Source organism: Vicia villosa, unplaced genomic scaffold (assembly GCF_029867415.1).
Source record: "Vicia villosa cultivar HV-30 ecotype Madison, WI unplaced genomic scaffold, Vvil1.0 ctg.001377F_1_1, whole genome shotgun sequence".
Lineage (NCBI taxonomy): Eukaryota > Viridiplantae > Streptophyta > Magnoliopsida > Fabales > Fabaceae > Vicia > Vicia villosa.
The window spans coordinates 535,118-553,571 of NW_026705600.1; positions in this window are offsets into that span (position 1 = coordinate 535,118).

An 18,454-nucleotide genomic window follows, 5' to 3' on the forward strand; every position below is an offset into this window, starting at 1 on the left:
AATAAAATTGTGTGGACCCGACATATTTCAAGTTCTCTGATTTTGTCTTGTTGAAAAGTTCGAGGTTAATCTTCATCCCCTCGCCCTCTTTCGGTCCAGGAAGTTTTGTGGTCGCCTCCCCGGCTTGGTTGGATTAAGGTCAACATTGATGTGGCTTTTGGCGGCATGCCTTTGTTGGCTGCATGCGGTGGCATATACTGGAACAATCTAGGGGAGCATCTTGGAAGTTTTGATTGTTGTTTGGGATATGGAAATCTCTTTTTGCTGGACTTGTGGGATCATTCTGGCCATGGAGATAACTATCGGTAAGAATTGGTCTAATTTGTGGTTGGAATCTCACTCCTCTTTAGTTGTCTCTGCTTGAGATAATTGTTTGGTTAAGTTGCATAATTTCAATTTTTCGCTTCTCGCATATTTAGGGAGGGTAATCATTGTGCTGATAAATTAGCAAATATCGGTCTTAGAATTTCTAGCTTTACTTGGTGGAACGAGGTTCACCCAGATGTTATGTTGGATTTAAACAAAAATTTGATAGGTTTACCAAATTATAAAATTAGATAGATCTGAGGTCTGGTTTTTGTCCCTCTCATTTTTGTACCTTCCTTCTTCTTATATTTCATGGGTTTTTGCCCCTTTTTATTAAAAAAAAAGAAGTTATCTCTTGATAAGAAGGAAAGAAGTTTGGAAATGACATTTTTTAGGATCAAGATTAACTAGCTTTAGTTTTTCATATTTTATATACTTTTTCTCTATCTATCTCTTAACCGTGTTTCTAAATCTCTATCTCTCTCTTAATAATGTTTCAAAATGCACTAAAGGCATCAAAGGTGTAGAATAGTAAAGGTAGATAATTCTTTCTCCATTTTTTAATATACATTTGTGGACTTCAACCATTCAAAAAATAATGTAAACGATTATATGTATTATTGACTCCTTGTTACACTTTTGTTTTCAAAGTGTGGAAAAATGTAACTTAAAGTAAAAATAATATAAATTTATCTTGAGATTAAAAATCAAGAAGTATAGAAAATATGACATGATAAAACATTGGCGATTAATTTTTATTTAAATAAAAAATCATAAGTTTTACTACACATATGTATGGTAAGTGAGAGAGTGTGAGACTTACCGAGAACCATAATATATTTTAGCTATTGAACCCTCGTGTAGCTCATGCATGTTAGAAACTATTATTGAATATTAGAATGTAAAGCGAGCGTTGGTGACTTAGTAGATGATTTAAAATAATTTGGAAACAATAAATAGATAGAATGAAGTTATGGTGACAATATCTTTTTAAGAGGAAAAAATCATTACTTGCTTATTGGATCAAAGCTCTAACTTATAGTGAATTATTGATAACACCTCAATTATAATTAAACGTGTTTCGATAGAGATATTTTTGTAAGAAAACTTAAATTTCCTGAGAGATATAGTCTTAAGATTGTAGTTTTAGAGATAAAGAAAGAATTTTGGTTAAAATTAGAAAATGTGATAGGAAATATTCACATTTATAGTTTTTAAAAAGTCACTTGCTAACTAAATGTTATTTCTCTCGAAATCCAAACAACATGTGTCATTTATGATTGCATGGCAAGCTCCCAAAATTTTGAGTGACACATGGTTCGTGCTGAGCAAGAAAAGTGATGTGTGTGTAAGGTTGAAAATTTATCAAATTCGTCATGTGAAATGTGAAATTCTTCTGAAATTACAAACATTACACACATTAAGGTTTGTGATATTTTCTTTAACCTATAATTCTAAAAATTGGGTTTTAATTTTTTATGGTAAATTTTTGATGAGATGTGCTCTCCTTGGCCATTTATGTTGCTTACCCTTTGTTTGTTTTTTTTTTACAATGTTTACCCTTTGTTCTATTGCTTGCTTTTAGGTTTTATTTTTGTTTTGTTTGATTAATTTTGTGAAGTATTTTTTATATTTAAAAAATCTAATCCAAATACATTCAAATAGGGATTTTGAACTTAAAATTACTCTAAACATACTTGATTACAAAATATCAGTTGGTTGTTTATTCTACAATGTCATTGTATCGATAGTTATTTAAAAAGTATAATTATGTCAAATTTGATAATTTAAGTATCGCTTGGACAACTTTCTTGTACTATATTATATGCATGTCTTAATGATTGTTCTTGTGTTGTCTTTTGCCATGTGTTGTTGTTTGTGGGTTTTCGAAAATTTCTGGCTGAATGAAGAAGGTATTAATGATGTTGTTGTTCATGGATGGCAGAGAGGAAAAACCCATGATGTGCAGCAACGTTTATCTTATTGTGCTGAGGACCTGGGTGAATGGAACAGGAACTATAACAGAAAGAATAAGGATGAGATTCAGAATTATAAACGCATTATGGAACAGTATAGAGGAGAGCAGGACCCCGCATCGACGTCCCATTTTTTCGAAGCACAACCTCAGTATAACAAGGCTCTCATCCGTGAAGACACTTACTGGAAACAAAGAGCTAAAATGCACTGGCTGCGAGAGGGTGACCGTAATACAAAATTCTTCCATTTATCCGCTAGGGTTCAGAAAAACAAGCAGAAGATTGATATGTTGGTTAATGCTCAGGGAGATGAAACTAGAGATCAGGAAGGGATGTGTGATATAGCTAGAAATTACTCTGAGAATATTTACGCTAGCAAAAACGAAGTGTATGATCCAGTGATTAATATTATTAAACCTTAGATTACTGCTAAATAAAATATTAGACCATTTTTGCCTATTTCGAAAGTTGAGCTTCAAGCAGCGGCCTTTGAAATGCATCCTGACAAATCGTCGGGACCCGACGGTTTCAACCCAGCTTTTTTTCACAGGTTCTGGAAGTTATGTGGGAATGATATATGGAATGCAGCCTCGAACTGGTTAGAACGAGGATTTTTCCCTCCTTCTATAAATGATACCAACATTTGTTTGATTCCCAAAGGTAATCAACCGCACCATATTAAGGATTACCGTCCCATCTCCTTGTGTAATGTGGCCTACAAAATTGTGTCAAAAGCTCTTGCGAATAGATTAAAAATTTTGTTGGAGAAGTGTGTATCTGAGGAACAGTCGGCTTTTGTAGAGGGAAGGTCAATCCTTGATAATGCGATGATAGCCATGGAAGTTATTCATACCCTGAAAAGGAAAACCAAAGGTAGCAAGGCTCATATGGCTCTCAAAATTGATATTAGCAAGGCATATGATAGAGATGATTGGGGATTCTTGAGGGGTGTGCTCACTAGAATGGGTTTTGCGGAGAAATGGATCCATTGGGTTATGATGTGCATTACTTCAGTACACTATTCTGTTCTTGTTAACTCAGATCGTGTTGGACCAATCGAACCAAGAAAAGGACTCAGGCAAGGGAATCCTCTATCCCCTTACCTTTTTATTCTTATATCAGAGGGTCTTTCAGCCCTAATGAAGGGAGCGGTGGCACGGGGCGATATCCATGGGATCCAGGTTTGCAGAGGGGCACTAAGTGTGTCCCATCTGTTTTTTGCTGACGACTGTTTTTTATTTTACAGGGCTAACTTATCGGAGGTGACTCACCTCATGGGTTTGCTTAAGACATACGTTAATGCATCAGGACAGGAGATTAACATGAATAAGTCTGAAGTGTTCTTTAGTTGTAACATGAGCAAACCGGCGTAAGAAGACATTGCAAAAATTATGGGAGTCCACCATGTCATGGGGACCGGGAATTACTTAGGATTACCATCGATGATTGGTAGAAGCAAGAAGGCAACATTTTCTTTTATCAAGGACCGGATTTGGAAGAGGATTAACTCGTGGAGAGGAAGATCTTTATCAAAATCAGGAAAGGAAATCATGATAAAATTTGTGCTTCAATCTATTCTAGCATATGTTATGAGCATTTTCATTTTACCAGATGCAACCATCAATGATATTGAGAAGATGTTGAATTCTTTCTGGTGGGGAGGAGGAAATAATAATACTAGGGGTATAAGATGGATGTCGTGGGATAAATTAACGAGTACAAAGAAGGAAGTTGGATTGGGTTTTAGAGATCTAAAAGCTTTCAATATGGCTATGGTAGCAAAACAAGGATGGAACTTGATAAGCAAACCACACACGCTTGTCTCAAAAAATTTCAAAGCAAGGTATTACCCTAATACTTCTTTTTTCGATGCAAATATCGGGTTTAATCCTAGTTTTGTTTGGAGAAGTTTGTGGAAGGCTAGAGAAGTCTTAACGCTGAGTTGTAGGTGGAGTATAGGAGATGGTAGTCAAATTATGGCAATGAATGAACCTTGGCTTAGGGGAAGAAGAGAAGGTTGTCTTATTGGACCCCAAAAGCAAGGTACGTATGATATTACCGTTAAAAAGTTGATGTTGTCAAATGAGAAACAATGGGATATACGACTCATAAGAGATTTATTTGATCATGTAGCTTGTGAAGACATCTTACAGGTCCCTTTGTTGAAGGAGGTAGTGAAGGATAGGTTGATTTGGAAAGAAGAACAAAATGGTGTGTATAGTGTTCGTTCGGGATACAGATTATGGAGGAGGTCTTTTGTGAGACATAATAATGACAGTATAAAGGAGGATTGGAGTAGTCTTTGGAACATAAAATCTCCCTCTAGAGCAAAACATTTGTTGTGGAGAATGTGTTGGGGTTGCTTACCAACGCGTATCAAACTTCGTCAACATTTCATCCCTTGCCCGTCAGTGTGTCAGTTTTGTGAGAATCACGATGAAGATGATTGGCATATTTTCTTTGAGTGTGATACTTCTATCCGGTGTTGGAGGGCAGCAGGCTTGTCCAATCTCCTCAACCCTAGACTTCGATATTTTAACGATGCAAAATCCCTTATTCTTGATTTTTGTAGCTTGGAGGATAGGAAGGTTGCAGGGAGATTTGCAGTTGTGATGGATGTAATTTGGAAGAATAGAAATGATCTTATTTGGCATAATGAGAAGGAGGAAGCATCCAAGTTGGGCTTGATTGCGTTTCATAATTGGCAGGATTGGTTTATGGCTCAAAGAAATCAGGAGAGAAATGAAAATCTTCAGAATGTCACTAGTTGGAACCCGCCACCGGAAGGATGGTTAAAGTGCAATGTGGATGCGAGGTTTAATAAACAGTGGGGGACAACTAACAGAGGTTGGTGTGTGCAGGATAAAAGTGGAAATTTCGTTGTTGCAGGAGTTGCTTGGGATATTGGTATTCTCTCCATTCTTGAAGCGGAAGCTTCGGCCATTAAAGAAGCTATTGAAAGTGCTATAGCTTTGCATTTGGAAAATGTCATCTTTGAAAGCGACGCTCAACATGTGGTTCAAGCCATCCACTCTAATCATAAGGGTGATTCTGAGTTTAGTTTAATTATTATGTCCATTAGAAACTTGTTACATATTTCTTCAAACGTATAGGTGAAGTTCGTTAAGCGTTAAGCGAATTCGGTTGCCCACTCCCTTGCGAAGGTGGTCAATTCTTGGTCTAGACGCAGTGTTACAAACGTGAATCCTCCTTGTATTCAATCTATTATCTTGAATGAAATGCGTTGAGCTTGCTTTTGTCAAAAAAAAACTTATAATTATGAAATTTGTGTACATTTCATTACTTCTTTTTGTGTTCTCAAATTTCATTTAAGTGTGTTACACTACAAAAAAAAATTATCCACAAGTTTTACACACGGTTTTGGTTAAAAAAATTATCCACAAGTTTTACCCACGGTTTTGGTGTGTCAGTAATATTTTAAATATAGATGGTTTAATCGTTGTTAAATTGCAGGTAAATGTGACAAATTTAAATAAATCTTCTTAAAATACGGCTTAGACCTTTGGTACAATTTATATATACGTTTTTTCTACTTCACTTTACCTCCACACATTACAAACAAAAAACTATTAAATGTTTCGGATAAAAATTATATTCATAATTGACAAATATTATTAAAATTAAAAATTAAAAAATGTGAAAGACTAAAATAAAATAAAAAGTAGAGATAATTTAAAAAAGAATGAAAATGAAGGTTGAGAAAACACTTAGAAGGGGTTGAATAAGTGATTCTTTTTCGTTTGAAGGAAAGATAGACAGAACACAGTTATTTTTATCTTGGTTCACCTTCTCAATAAGGCTACCTCCATTCCACCCTCAACAAGGTGATTTGCCTCTCTCAACGAGACCTTAATTCACTGTAATCAAAACCTGATTACACTTGCACGACCAACCGTCGTGACTCACAATATAGTGCACGAGCCAAACTGCTGGTGACTAACAATCATGCATAAACCAACCGTTTGTGACTAACTGACTTCTAAGACTCAACTAGTTATAGACTTCTTGAGACTTCTAACCCAACCGGTCTCTCAAGAACTCAGTTACTACGTAACTTCTGATGACAGTGTATAGGGTTGCTTATAAAAAGTTGTAATCACCACTGTGATATTTCACTAAGATTAAGTACAAAGTTATGAACTAAGAATATGAATATGAGAGTTTTTGCTTCAGAGAGTTTTCTTCACACTTGATGATTTTTTTCAGAGTAATGATGTTCTCGTGTGTGATAGTTGTTGTTTGATTCAAAAGATCATGAATATATATAACTTCAAGATTTTTTCCCGTTAACTTCAACTCTTGTACGCAGCATTAAATGGTTTGCGTGTTATCTTAGCTTTTGTTTTCTCCAAGGATTTGCATGTGGATAGCTTCTTCAATCAACCTTAGGAATTGCGCTTTGGAGTGTTGCAGTCGTTTTACTAATGATTATGTCTTTAACGACATTATTTTGAATCAGTCTTCTTGATCTTATGTTCAGCCTTGCATTTCAGCTTTTGTTATAGATGTGTTCACAGCGGTTTGGTGTAGTATCAGAAGTTGCCTTAAGACTTGAGTATCTCTTGCGTTTCTCCAGCTTTGCATATTTGTCAAGTTCTGATTGTGCTAGTACTGGTACATCTTTTGAAATTAGAAATATATAATCAGAGTACCATATTTGCTTTATACAAAATTTATTTGCTTGTTATCATCAAAACACTGAAATATGATTAGAACCAAACTATGTTCTAACAAAAAAGACTTAAAATAAAAAAGAAGAAATACTGGAGACAAAAACGTAAAACAAATTCAGCTCACGACATGAATTTAACTCTCACAACAAGACTTAAATTCAACTCTCCATATCTCTTGCTTGATTAAGAAGACTAACCTCTTCATCCTGAAACACCATGCTCTCTCATGATCTCCCTAAAAGGCACAAGATTTTGTTCTCTCACATGATCTATTTTGCTTCGCTCTCTTTTGATTATTCTTTAAAGTTTTTCTCGCTCTCAATTGATTGCTCGCAGAAGTTTATCTCACTCAATCGCTCATGGTTTCGTTCTCTACATTTTCTCTCTTCATAAATTAGGAAGTTCTTCTTTTTCAATTTCATTGAAATTTATTTTATGGATTTACTTTATTTTAATAATCGAGAGCGATTAAGTAATTTGAATAGCTATGTGATTAAACTTATTTGAAAGTTATATACATTTCTTCATATCGTTGCGATTCTTGTCAAATTTAAGTTTTCTTCCTCTAAAGAAACTAAATGAATTGTAAGTTTTATGAAGTTAAGGAATAAGGTGTGTCTTGTTAATGTTAACATGATTCTTGATGTATGCTTCTAGTTCTTGATGTGTGTTGTTAATGTTAACATAATTCTTGTGTGTTGTTGGTGTTATCATTTAACAAAATTATTCCCGTATAATTGGATAATAGTATATAAAAGTGAATTGAAAAATATATAAATTTTGGCAAAGATAATTATAAGAGTATATAACATATACAAATGGAGAGAAAGGCTTTATTTTTCTTTCTTTGAAATTGGAAGAAAAAACTTACTTTTGTGGTGTAACAATAAGGAACTTTTTCTTTCAGTCCCTTGTTGTTAAAGACAGTGTAATCTTGTCATTTTCTTTTCTGGTTTACACTCGCCAATTTAATAATTTATATTTTCTCTTTAATTTGTACAATCTTATATTGCCTAATAGACATGATCATAAAAATATTATTAATTTTATTTGAATTAATTAGATCTATTTTGTCCTCTAATAAGATATATTATTATATTATAATAATTATCCCAATATGATGAGATTTTATTGCTTTATCCTATAAATGTTTTTTTTTTATATTTATCTATTTATCTATAATATAAGAAAATTTGTTGTTCTGGAAATCACAAAAATACATTTTTGTTATCTTAGTCTAAATTATAAATTTGAGGGCAAAAAATGTCATTTGTTTGTTTTTTTCAACTCACTTTTCACTCTCCAAATCACTTTTTACTTTTTACTTTATCATTAACTTTAATTTATATGATTCAAAATATCATTATATTAATATATGTCATTAATGAAGTTTATACAATTAAATTAATGTTTGCATAAATAAATATTAGAAAAATTATTAGTTATTGATGTCATTTCACAAATATATGTTATCAATCTAAATAGGAGAAATACATATATATATATATATATATATATATATATATATATATATATATATATATATACGGATAAAGTGTAATACCTATTCAATTGTAACATACTGCTATTATTTATAGTCAAATTCTATTGAATGCAATTATTTTGTTAAAATTTTATGGATGATAATTATTTATCTATAATATAAGAAAATTTGTTGTTCTGTAAATCACAAAAATACCCTTTTGTTATTTTAGTCTAAATTATAAATTTGAGGGCAAAAAATGTCTTTTGTTGGTTTTTTCCAACTCACTTTTTACTTTTTACTTTTTCACTTTTCACTTTTCACTTTTCCATCTCACTTTTCAATTTTCACCTTTCACTTGTTTATTACATTATTATTATTTCTAATAAATTATTAATCAAAATATTCCAATAAATTATTTTTTGATAAAAATATTATAATGATCATTTTAAATTATTGTTAATTTACATTTAAAATATTATTTAATTTTTAAAAATTAACTTTAGTAATTGAATATTAATAACGAAGAAATATAATTTGAAATAATTTTTATTTTAAGATACAATATTTTTTAAGAAAATAATAATATTTTTAGTTAAAAAAATATTTCAATTAAAATGAATTAAAAAATATACTTGAAAATGTTATTGGATAAAATACAAAAATGTGTGTCACTTGTCATTAACTTTAATTTATATGATTCAAAATATTATTATATTAATATATGTCATTAATGAAGTTTATACAATTAAAATAATGTTTGTATAAATAAATATTAGAAAAATTATTAGTTATTGATGTCATTTCACAAATATATGTTATCAATGTAAATAGGAGATATATATATATATATGTATATATATATATATATATATATATATATATATATATATATATATATATATATATATATGTATATATATATATATGTATATATATATATATATATATATATATATATATATATATATATATATATATGTATGTATATATGTATATATATGTACATATATATATATATATATATATATATATATATATATATATATATATATATGTACATATATATACATATACGTACATATATATATATATATATATACATATACATATATATATATATATACATATATATATATATATACATATATATATATATATACATATATATATATATATACATATATATATATATATACATATATATATATATATATATACATATATATATATATATATATATACATATATATATATATATATATATATATATATATATATATATATATATATATATATATATATATATATATATATATATATATATATATATATATTACTTATTCAATTGTAACATACTGCTATTATTTATAGTCAAATTCTATTGAATGCAATTATTTTGTTAATAATTTTATGGATGATAATTATTATTTGACAAAAGAAAAATAAATGCAATAAAATTTTAATAAATTTATTTTCTTCTAATATAAAAATTATATAAAATAGAGCATTGAAACTATTAATTCAAATATTTAAATATGAAAATTAATCAACTATTAAAATATTGAATATTAACGGGAACATGAAATTACTGATCAAAATATTGAATATTAACGGGAACATGAAGTTACAAATCACAATATTGAATATTAACGGGAACTTGAAATTACTATTTAAAATAGTGAATATTAACGGAAAAATGAAGTTAGTGATCACAATATTGAATATTATGAACATGGAGTTACTGATCACAATATTGAAAATTAACGAGAACCTGAAGTTACTTATTAAAATAGTAAATATTAACAGGAACATGAAGTTACTGGTCACAGTATTGAATATTAACGTGAAGTGAAGTTACTGATTAGTTAAAATGTTGAATATTAATGTGAACATGAAGTTACTGAACAAAATAGTGAATATTAACAGGAATATAAAGTTACTGATCACAATATTGAATATTAATGGGAACCTGAAGTTACTGATTAAAATATTGAATATTAACGAGAACTTGAAATTAGTGATCAAAATATTGAATATTAACGACAATTTAATGTTAATTATCTTCTTTTTTTTTTCACAAAATGTTAAACACTTTTAATATACATTTTTTCTATTAAAAATATATATCTAAAACAAATGCGCATCCCGTACCTGAACCCGTGCGAACGCACGGGTTTGTTACTAGTTGCTTAATAAGTAGACACCCAATATATTTCTTAATATAATATTATTATCATTTTATTATTATCTAAGCAAGAGTCGCATGTTTTGTAGTTCAAATGTTATGGTTCAATTGTTTTTACTAGGATCTCATTATTAACTCTTATCACTTCAAAGAGCAAGAAATATTTAAAAATAAAACGTGTGAAAATGGGGCATACCTATGGCATAAAACATAACAATGGCAATGTTAAAATAAATATTATCGAAGATTCAAATTCAAATGGTGTTACTTGCTTTTGAATAAGTCTTGTTTTTTCCTACAATATGCATTTGTCAGAAGTCAATATTGCAACAGAATCTAAAACATGACAGTGAATTAATTCTATTTATGAACTGATTATTTGTATAATTCATTTGCCTAATTTTCTTGAACTAGGCACTACTACATTATACTTCATTCTAAAGCTTTGAGTCAATCATTATATATAAGGTCATTGCAATTGTCAATACAAGCTTCGAGTTTCTTTGTCTTTCTTTTTTTCTATTGTTATATATTAGCAAGGTTCAATGTACCGTGTTGTATTACATTCCTTCCAAAAGTAATTGGATCATATCAAATCAAGTTTTATCTTTCTTGTTAGTGGCATCTATACATGTTAGTAAGAGCCACATGTTATGTAGCTCTAATGTGTATGATAAACTCAATAGAAAATTTATATTTTATTTATCAACTATTTTCAATTTATCTTTTGTTTGGTTATTTGCAGATTATTGGAAATAACTTCGCAAAAAATTAATTTCATGATTCTCCCTCTTATTTATGTGACTAGATTGCTCTTATTATACTTTATAGGAAGGAGGGAGTCTCATGTCATTCTTGTTCATCATGGGCTCAAATTGTTCCACAATTTTCATTCTCCTTCTTTTCTTTGATAGTGAATTTTTTTATTTTTGTTCTTCTTTTTTATTGTTATTATTCTAGTATTTTATTTTGCATTTCACAATTAATCTAAAAATTTATTTCTTTAGTTTATTATGTTTCAACGAAATCTTTTACATTCATTTAATATGTATGTTAGAGACTTATTTACTCAATTTCGTGATTTTTTTATGCATTTAACCTTTAAAAGACGTTAAATATTTTTGAATATGCACTATAATAATGAATAATTGTGTCAAGGTTAATTTATGCATATCGTTTAAATTCATATATTATTTAGATATTATTTAGTGTGTGTACATATATCTTTGTGTATGTGCGACCGCGTGTGTGTGGAGGCAACAACATTCTTTGAATAAAGTTGTTGATTCTTTTAGTTAATTTATTTTGTTTTGATAGCTTTAAGTCGTCTAAAAATTCATTGTTTGCTTGTGAATAATTACCCTTGTTGGACGAGAATATGGAGACGAGACAACTTAGAGAGGGGGAGGTTGAATAGAATTTTCCCATTTAAACCAATTTCAAAAACATTTACTTTTAAGAAATCAAAGTTTAAAGCGCGAAAACAAAATGTCATAAGCGGGATAAAAAATGTAGCAAATGGTTTCAGAAATTATATGTAACACTCCATGTTTCCTAAACATGAGACAAATGGTATCTATGAGAAAATAGTAGAAATAATAAGATTTGTTAGAATTGAACCAAATGGCAATTTGGTGAATATCGCATAGTTGAAGGGCATTATGGTTATTACCAATATTAAATGAAAGCATAAGGGCTTGTTTGGTAGAGATATAATTGTTTGTTCTAAAAACAAAATTGGAAAGAAGGAGAAGAGGAAGGGTAATGTAAATGGAAGAGAAGAGAAAGAAGTTGAACTCAAGCACTACCACCAACATGCATGTAACTGTAACACCCTTCTAAACCCCCGATAAATTATATAATATTTTCAGAGTAAACATGTAATTAAGATCATCATAGTCCAATAATTCACTACAGTGTCCTTCTTCTAGAATATTCCTTCGAAGTTCAGCAACGTCAGGAACACAAATTCTGTCACCAAACCTCAGTATACCATTCTCGTCAACTCTAAATTCACCGCCTTTGCCTTGATTAATCAAAGTCAACTTATTAATCAATTCAACATCAGCTTTCTGACCTCCTCTAATCTCGTCAAGAATACCACTAGTCAGCTTTAGCATACCCTATCTAACACTATTAGGAGTACCTTCACATACCAAACTCAAATCTCTAAATTGTTCCATTAAATCCAACTCTTCCGCCATTGGCACCGACATATTTAAAGACTTCCTACGCAACGCATTAGCACAACATTTTCCTTACCAGGATGGTAATTTAAACCAAAATCATAATCCTAAAAAAAAATACTCTAACCATCTCTGTTGCCTCATATTAAGCCCTTCCTGATCAAAGATGTACTTCAAACTCTTATGATCACTAAACACTTCGAATTTCGAACCATACAAACAATGTCGCCATACTTCAAAACAAAGCCACAACTGCCAACTCTAAATCATGAGTCGGATAATTCCTTTCATGTACTTTGAGTTGTCTCGACGCATAAGCTACTACTTGCTGATCTTGCATCAATACACCACCCAAACCTATAAGTGATGCCTCACAAATACGACTTCAACTGTTCTAAAGTTTATCTCACCTTTACTACCAATTCAATTCTCACTAAAATCCATCGGCACTCAAATCATCTTTATTACTAAACATCTCATCAACTTATTCATCAACAACATGTTCTACTCAACTTCGTTCCAAACAATCACGGTAGTAACCATTCCTATTAAACAAGTTTCACGCTTTCTTAACCAACTTTGAAATATATCTTTATAGGATCACCCCACTGTATTTATAACTCTCTTATAAGGTATCATATAATCTCTCCTCTTCGTAACTTCAAACGGCACGTTAATCCGACACTCGGAACTCAAGATATGAATTTTCCAATCGTTGTCCGAAAATGCAACACCGACATCATGCAGTGACACTCTATACGATATATCCAAAACTCCTCAATTGGTACATTCAATTCTTAAAATTACTTCTCAACAAACCTTCTAATTATTCCTTTAATCCGTTCAACTCAACACTAACACTCCATGCAGTACCAACAAACAAGTCTAGTTCTAAGAATAAAAGTAACCGCAACTTCACCTCTTTCCAACATCACCCTGTCACAGTTAAATTTGTTACAGCTTCTGCAACCATTTTTATAACAAGGTTCATCTCGTTAGCTTTCCGACGCTTCAAACGGAACTCAAATCGGATGTCTAGAACTCCAGTTATGAATTTTCGAAGTTTCATAACGATTCAACAACTTTCTTGCGTTTTGCTTGCGGAAATTCCACTCTGAAACTCATCCTCTTCAAATCAATCACATTCTATACAGATCCTTATCATATCTCTTCGCTTCCAAACATTCTTATAAGTTGAGCAACACATCCCATCGTTGAAGTGCGATTTCTGAAACATTACGACCACAATCCTCTTTGCAACTTGCAGCTGAACCTCTTCCGAGACGCAAGGCCACTCAACTGACAACTTTGCAGCCCCTCAGTAGAGCTGATTCATTGCAACTTCCTAATTTTCCCTCCTACAAATAACCGTCAATTACCTCTAATCATCTTCCTTCAAGATGTTCCAACAAAATTACCAGTCAAGTCTCAATTCCAAGTCACCTTTGATTCGGGAAACAACAACTCCAACAACGCTTGCACTGTTCCCAACAACAGCCTACTGAACCAATCATCTTACAACTGAAACATAACCGAGAAACGAAGCTTCTCCCCCACTTGTTTCAATCTAACCCTGCAACAAAACAAATAAGTACCGATAGTGATTCACTCACATGTCGCGTACCAAGGGATAAAACGCCGACAGTATTCAACTATCGTGCAACTCAACTGACTCGACAATTGGTCGGACGGACCGACCTGCTCTGATACCACTATTGTAACACCCTTCTAAACCCCCGATAAATTATATAATATTTTCAGAGTAAACATGTAATTAAGAGCGTTACAATTATCTCATATAAAATTAAACATCTGTCATGCTGTTCTGAGAAACATAAACAATTGCAAACATGTTTAAAACACAGCGGAATACTTTATTAGTTGAATAATCAAAACCATCATCTACCACGTTCAAGGCATAGCCAACATTATTCAACAACAAAACCAAAACTAGAGTTATCATCCAACTCTAGACACAACCGTCCCCCAGTGTTACAAGACCAGAGCATGACACCGACACAACCGAACTAAACGAAGTAACTCTACGAGTTATCCTCACCCAGCACAAGCCGCTAATCCTTAATCTGAAAAATAGTCAACAGTAAGGGTGAGTCTCATTCGCAATTAAACAATGTTATCAGTTCATAAACGATAAAACATCAACAGTATAATATCCACCCAACATCGACATATATTCAGGCTATACACACATACATCAAACACACAACATTATAACATTGGACAACTTCCATTCATGTTATAATGAATCAAACACCTAATGCAATGCAACTACATGCATGTGGTACCAATCATGGGACGAACCCATCTCACCGATCCACCATCGTCAAGGATACGGCGACACCCACTCACTAATTCCACACAATGGGAATTAGCTACCACTGATCCACCATCGTCAAGGATCAGCCACATAATGATTATGAAATGCATGTATCAACCATAACATGCTCATCATCCACATAGACCAACCAATGTCATAATCATCAACCAATATAGTAATCAATAGCCACACACACAATTATGCTATTCCCAACCAAATAGAATACATATTTTACATCAACAATATATGTATAACAACACCAATTACAGCCACAGCATCATAACAGATATAACATCCACCACACACTGCAACAACAATAGCACCTCTCACAATCGTGTATCAAGTACAACAAATCAACCCAACAACAACAGAGCATTTACGTCATCATTCATCAAAACACATGATAACCATATTTACCATGAACAACATCCATTTACATAACAAGCAGGAGCAATCACATTATAACAACACATATCATTGAACATACTCAATTATGCCACCAACAATTCATTGCACCTCATCAATTATGCAAAACAAGAATAAACCACATTTGGAGAAAATGATACTTTTCAAAATAAAATCAAGTTATTGTTGTTTTATTTATTTCATAGGGTAGAGCATTTAATTTAAGAAACAACGTCTAAAACGGCGTCTAAAACGGATTTACGGTTCAAAAGATACGAATTTTTGAAAATAAATATTTTTCGTAAAGGCTGCAGCGTAACGGGTTACGAAAAGGCGTAACGGGTTACGAACAACAATTTTTCAAAAAAAGCTTCAGCCGTAACGGGTTACGAAAATAATTTTCTAAAACAGTTTCAGCCGTAACCGGTTACGAACAACACCGTAACCGGTTACGAACTCGTAACCAGCCCAAAAACCCCATTTTTCACAGCTGTAACCGGTTACAAGCCCAACCGTAACCGGTTACATCACCTGTAACAGCAAAAAAAGCACTTTTGACAACAACTTATTTCCATCCAACACAACCCAAATCGAATCATTTCGACCATACACGAAAAACAGAATCAATTCACAATCATTCCATGTTATTTCATGCCTCAACAACACATCCAAACATAATCAAACATCACAACAAGCATTTATACATAATTTATCAATTTGAACCCGAATGTCAAAACCCCAAACTAGAACATACCTCTCTATTGAGTCAATACCATACAAATCTTAATTCTATCATCTACAACCCGATAATAGAGGTTAATCGGAAGAGTCCCCCCTTACCTTAGCCAAGAATCTGGACTTTTCCCCTTCTTCTCCATCAAACCCGTAAGCCCTTTTTCTTCAAATTCAGCAAGAATCTCCAATCTTCAAACTCGCTTATCTCCCTCATCGAGAACCTCCCTGACACGAATTAATATATCAAATCGAAGGAAATTTCGTGTAGAATCTGAATCTTCGAGAACTACCTGATTTGGAGTTACGAGTAGGAAGTTATGACTCATTTTGTGAAGGCTGCCAAAGGGTTGCGAAAATAGCTTTTGCCCATGAGTTCTTCTTTTTTCCCTCTTAGGTTTACCTCCTCTATTTCTCAATTTCCTCTTGTTTTCTTGTTTTATGAAAACATAACATAATTTAGTAATGGGCTCCTTCACACTAACACCTCCACATTACTAACTCTACCAATGGCCCAACACTACATTTTATTATTTCTCCCAACATAATTCCAATAAAATGCTAATTCAAATTAATTAATTTAAAACTTAATTAAATTAATTAAATAAGAAATTTTGGGATGTTACAACTCTCCCCCACTAAAAGAGTTTTCGTCCTCGAAAACATACCTCAAGTGAAAAGTTCCGGATAGGAGTTTTTCATCTGGCTCTCCAGTTCCCAGGTAACATTTCCCTAGTCGATCCTCAAAATTCATCTAACATATCCAACAGAAAGCGTGTCTCATGCATCCAATCTCAGCTCTTAAGTCGCATTCGACCACCCCAAAAGTATACCACTCTTTATATTTCAAAAAGGTTAACAATAATAGAACATCGAGATGCAACACATACAATGCGCCCAATAATTGAATATTATAATTACACAACCATGGTATGACCACACCTGATCAACACTGGAGTAATGCATTCCACCTTCCGAACGTACCAACCTTAGATACACTCTTCCACCTGAGCGATAAAATAATACTTACAGTTTTCACCAACTGCTTCCTTTAAGAAACTCAATAATAATATTCCTATATCATTGGATTTCAACTATTTGACTCCTCTTAAGTCACACTAGCAATTATCCAACACGTTACATTTCGTTTTTGCTGTACTACTCTGATTACTCATTACAATCATCATCACCAATTAGATTTCTTAGTTTTACCCAATTCCGACTCTCTTTACTCATTTATTTAAAATCCTCCTCTACCACACATGGTACTAGTTTACCCCCTAGCAATACTTACACCTACTAAAAACAATTCCTGAGTTACCACATCTATTAAAACATTCCAACCATCGGAACGAGTACACACAAGTAGTTATAATCACATTCATCCGCCTTAATATACCATTGCTTACAAAATAGCTCAAAATGAGTTCCACCCTCTATTAAGAATCAAATCAACTTCGTCCTTCATAGAGTATATTTCCTCATTATATCTGGAAATCTACAATAACACCTTACAACAGCACAAAATTATTATAGCATCATATATTATCAACTCATCGTCTTAACTTCGCCGAATACATACTCGTTAACTACGTACAACCATAATAACATATTCATCATCTCGGCAATTATTCAAAAGGGTTCTAATTCTCCGGTACAACAACCTTAGCTCCGCTAGATCCTAGATCCAACATACAGATCAATACATACTCTCCACGTAGGCTCCAGACATATTAATTCCTCACTGCCTGTGAGTAGTACTCATAACACCACTCCACATCACACTTTCGCTGTGCGACTCCGATTACCCGTCCTAAGTCACCGTACAATATGTTGCACTTTTTCATATTCACTTTTTCATAAGTTCACACAACATGGTGAGTGATTATTCTCACGGCTTAGTATTCATCACATCTTATACCATTAAAGTAACAAACAATCTCATGCCATCTATATGATTCCGTCTACTATCAACAAGAGATTAAGGGTGATCAAGTCCTCAATTTGTCAATAGATACCCGACAACCATATTTAAGCATAAAATGTTGTTACTACATAATAGTGTCCTTTCTGAGTTTGCACTCAAACTCATTAACATCATCATAGTCTAATAATTCACTACAGTGTCCTTCTTCTAGAATATTCC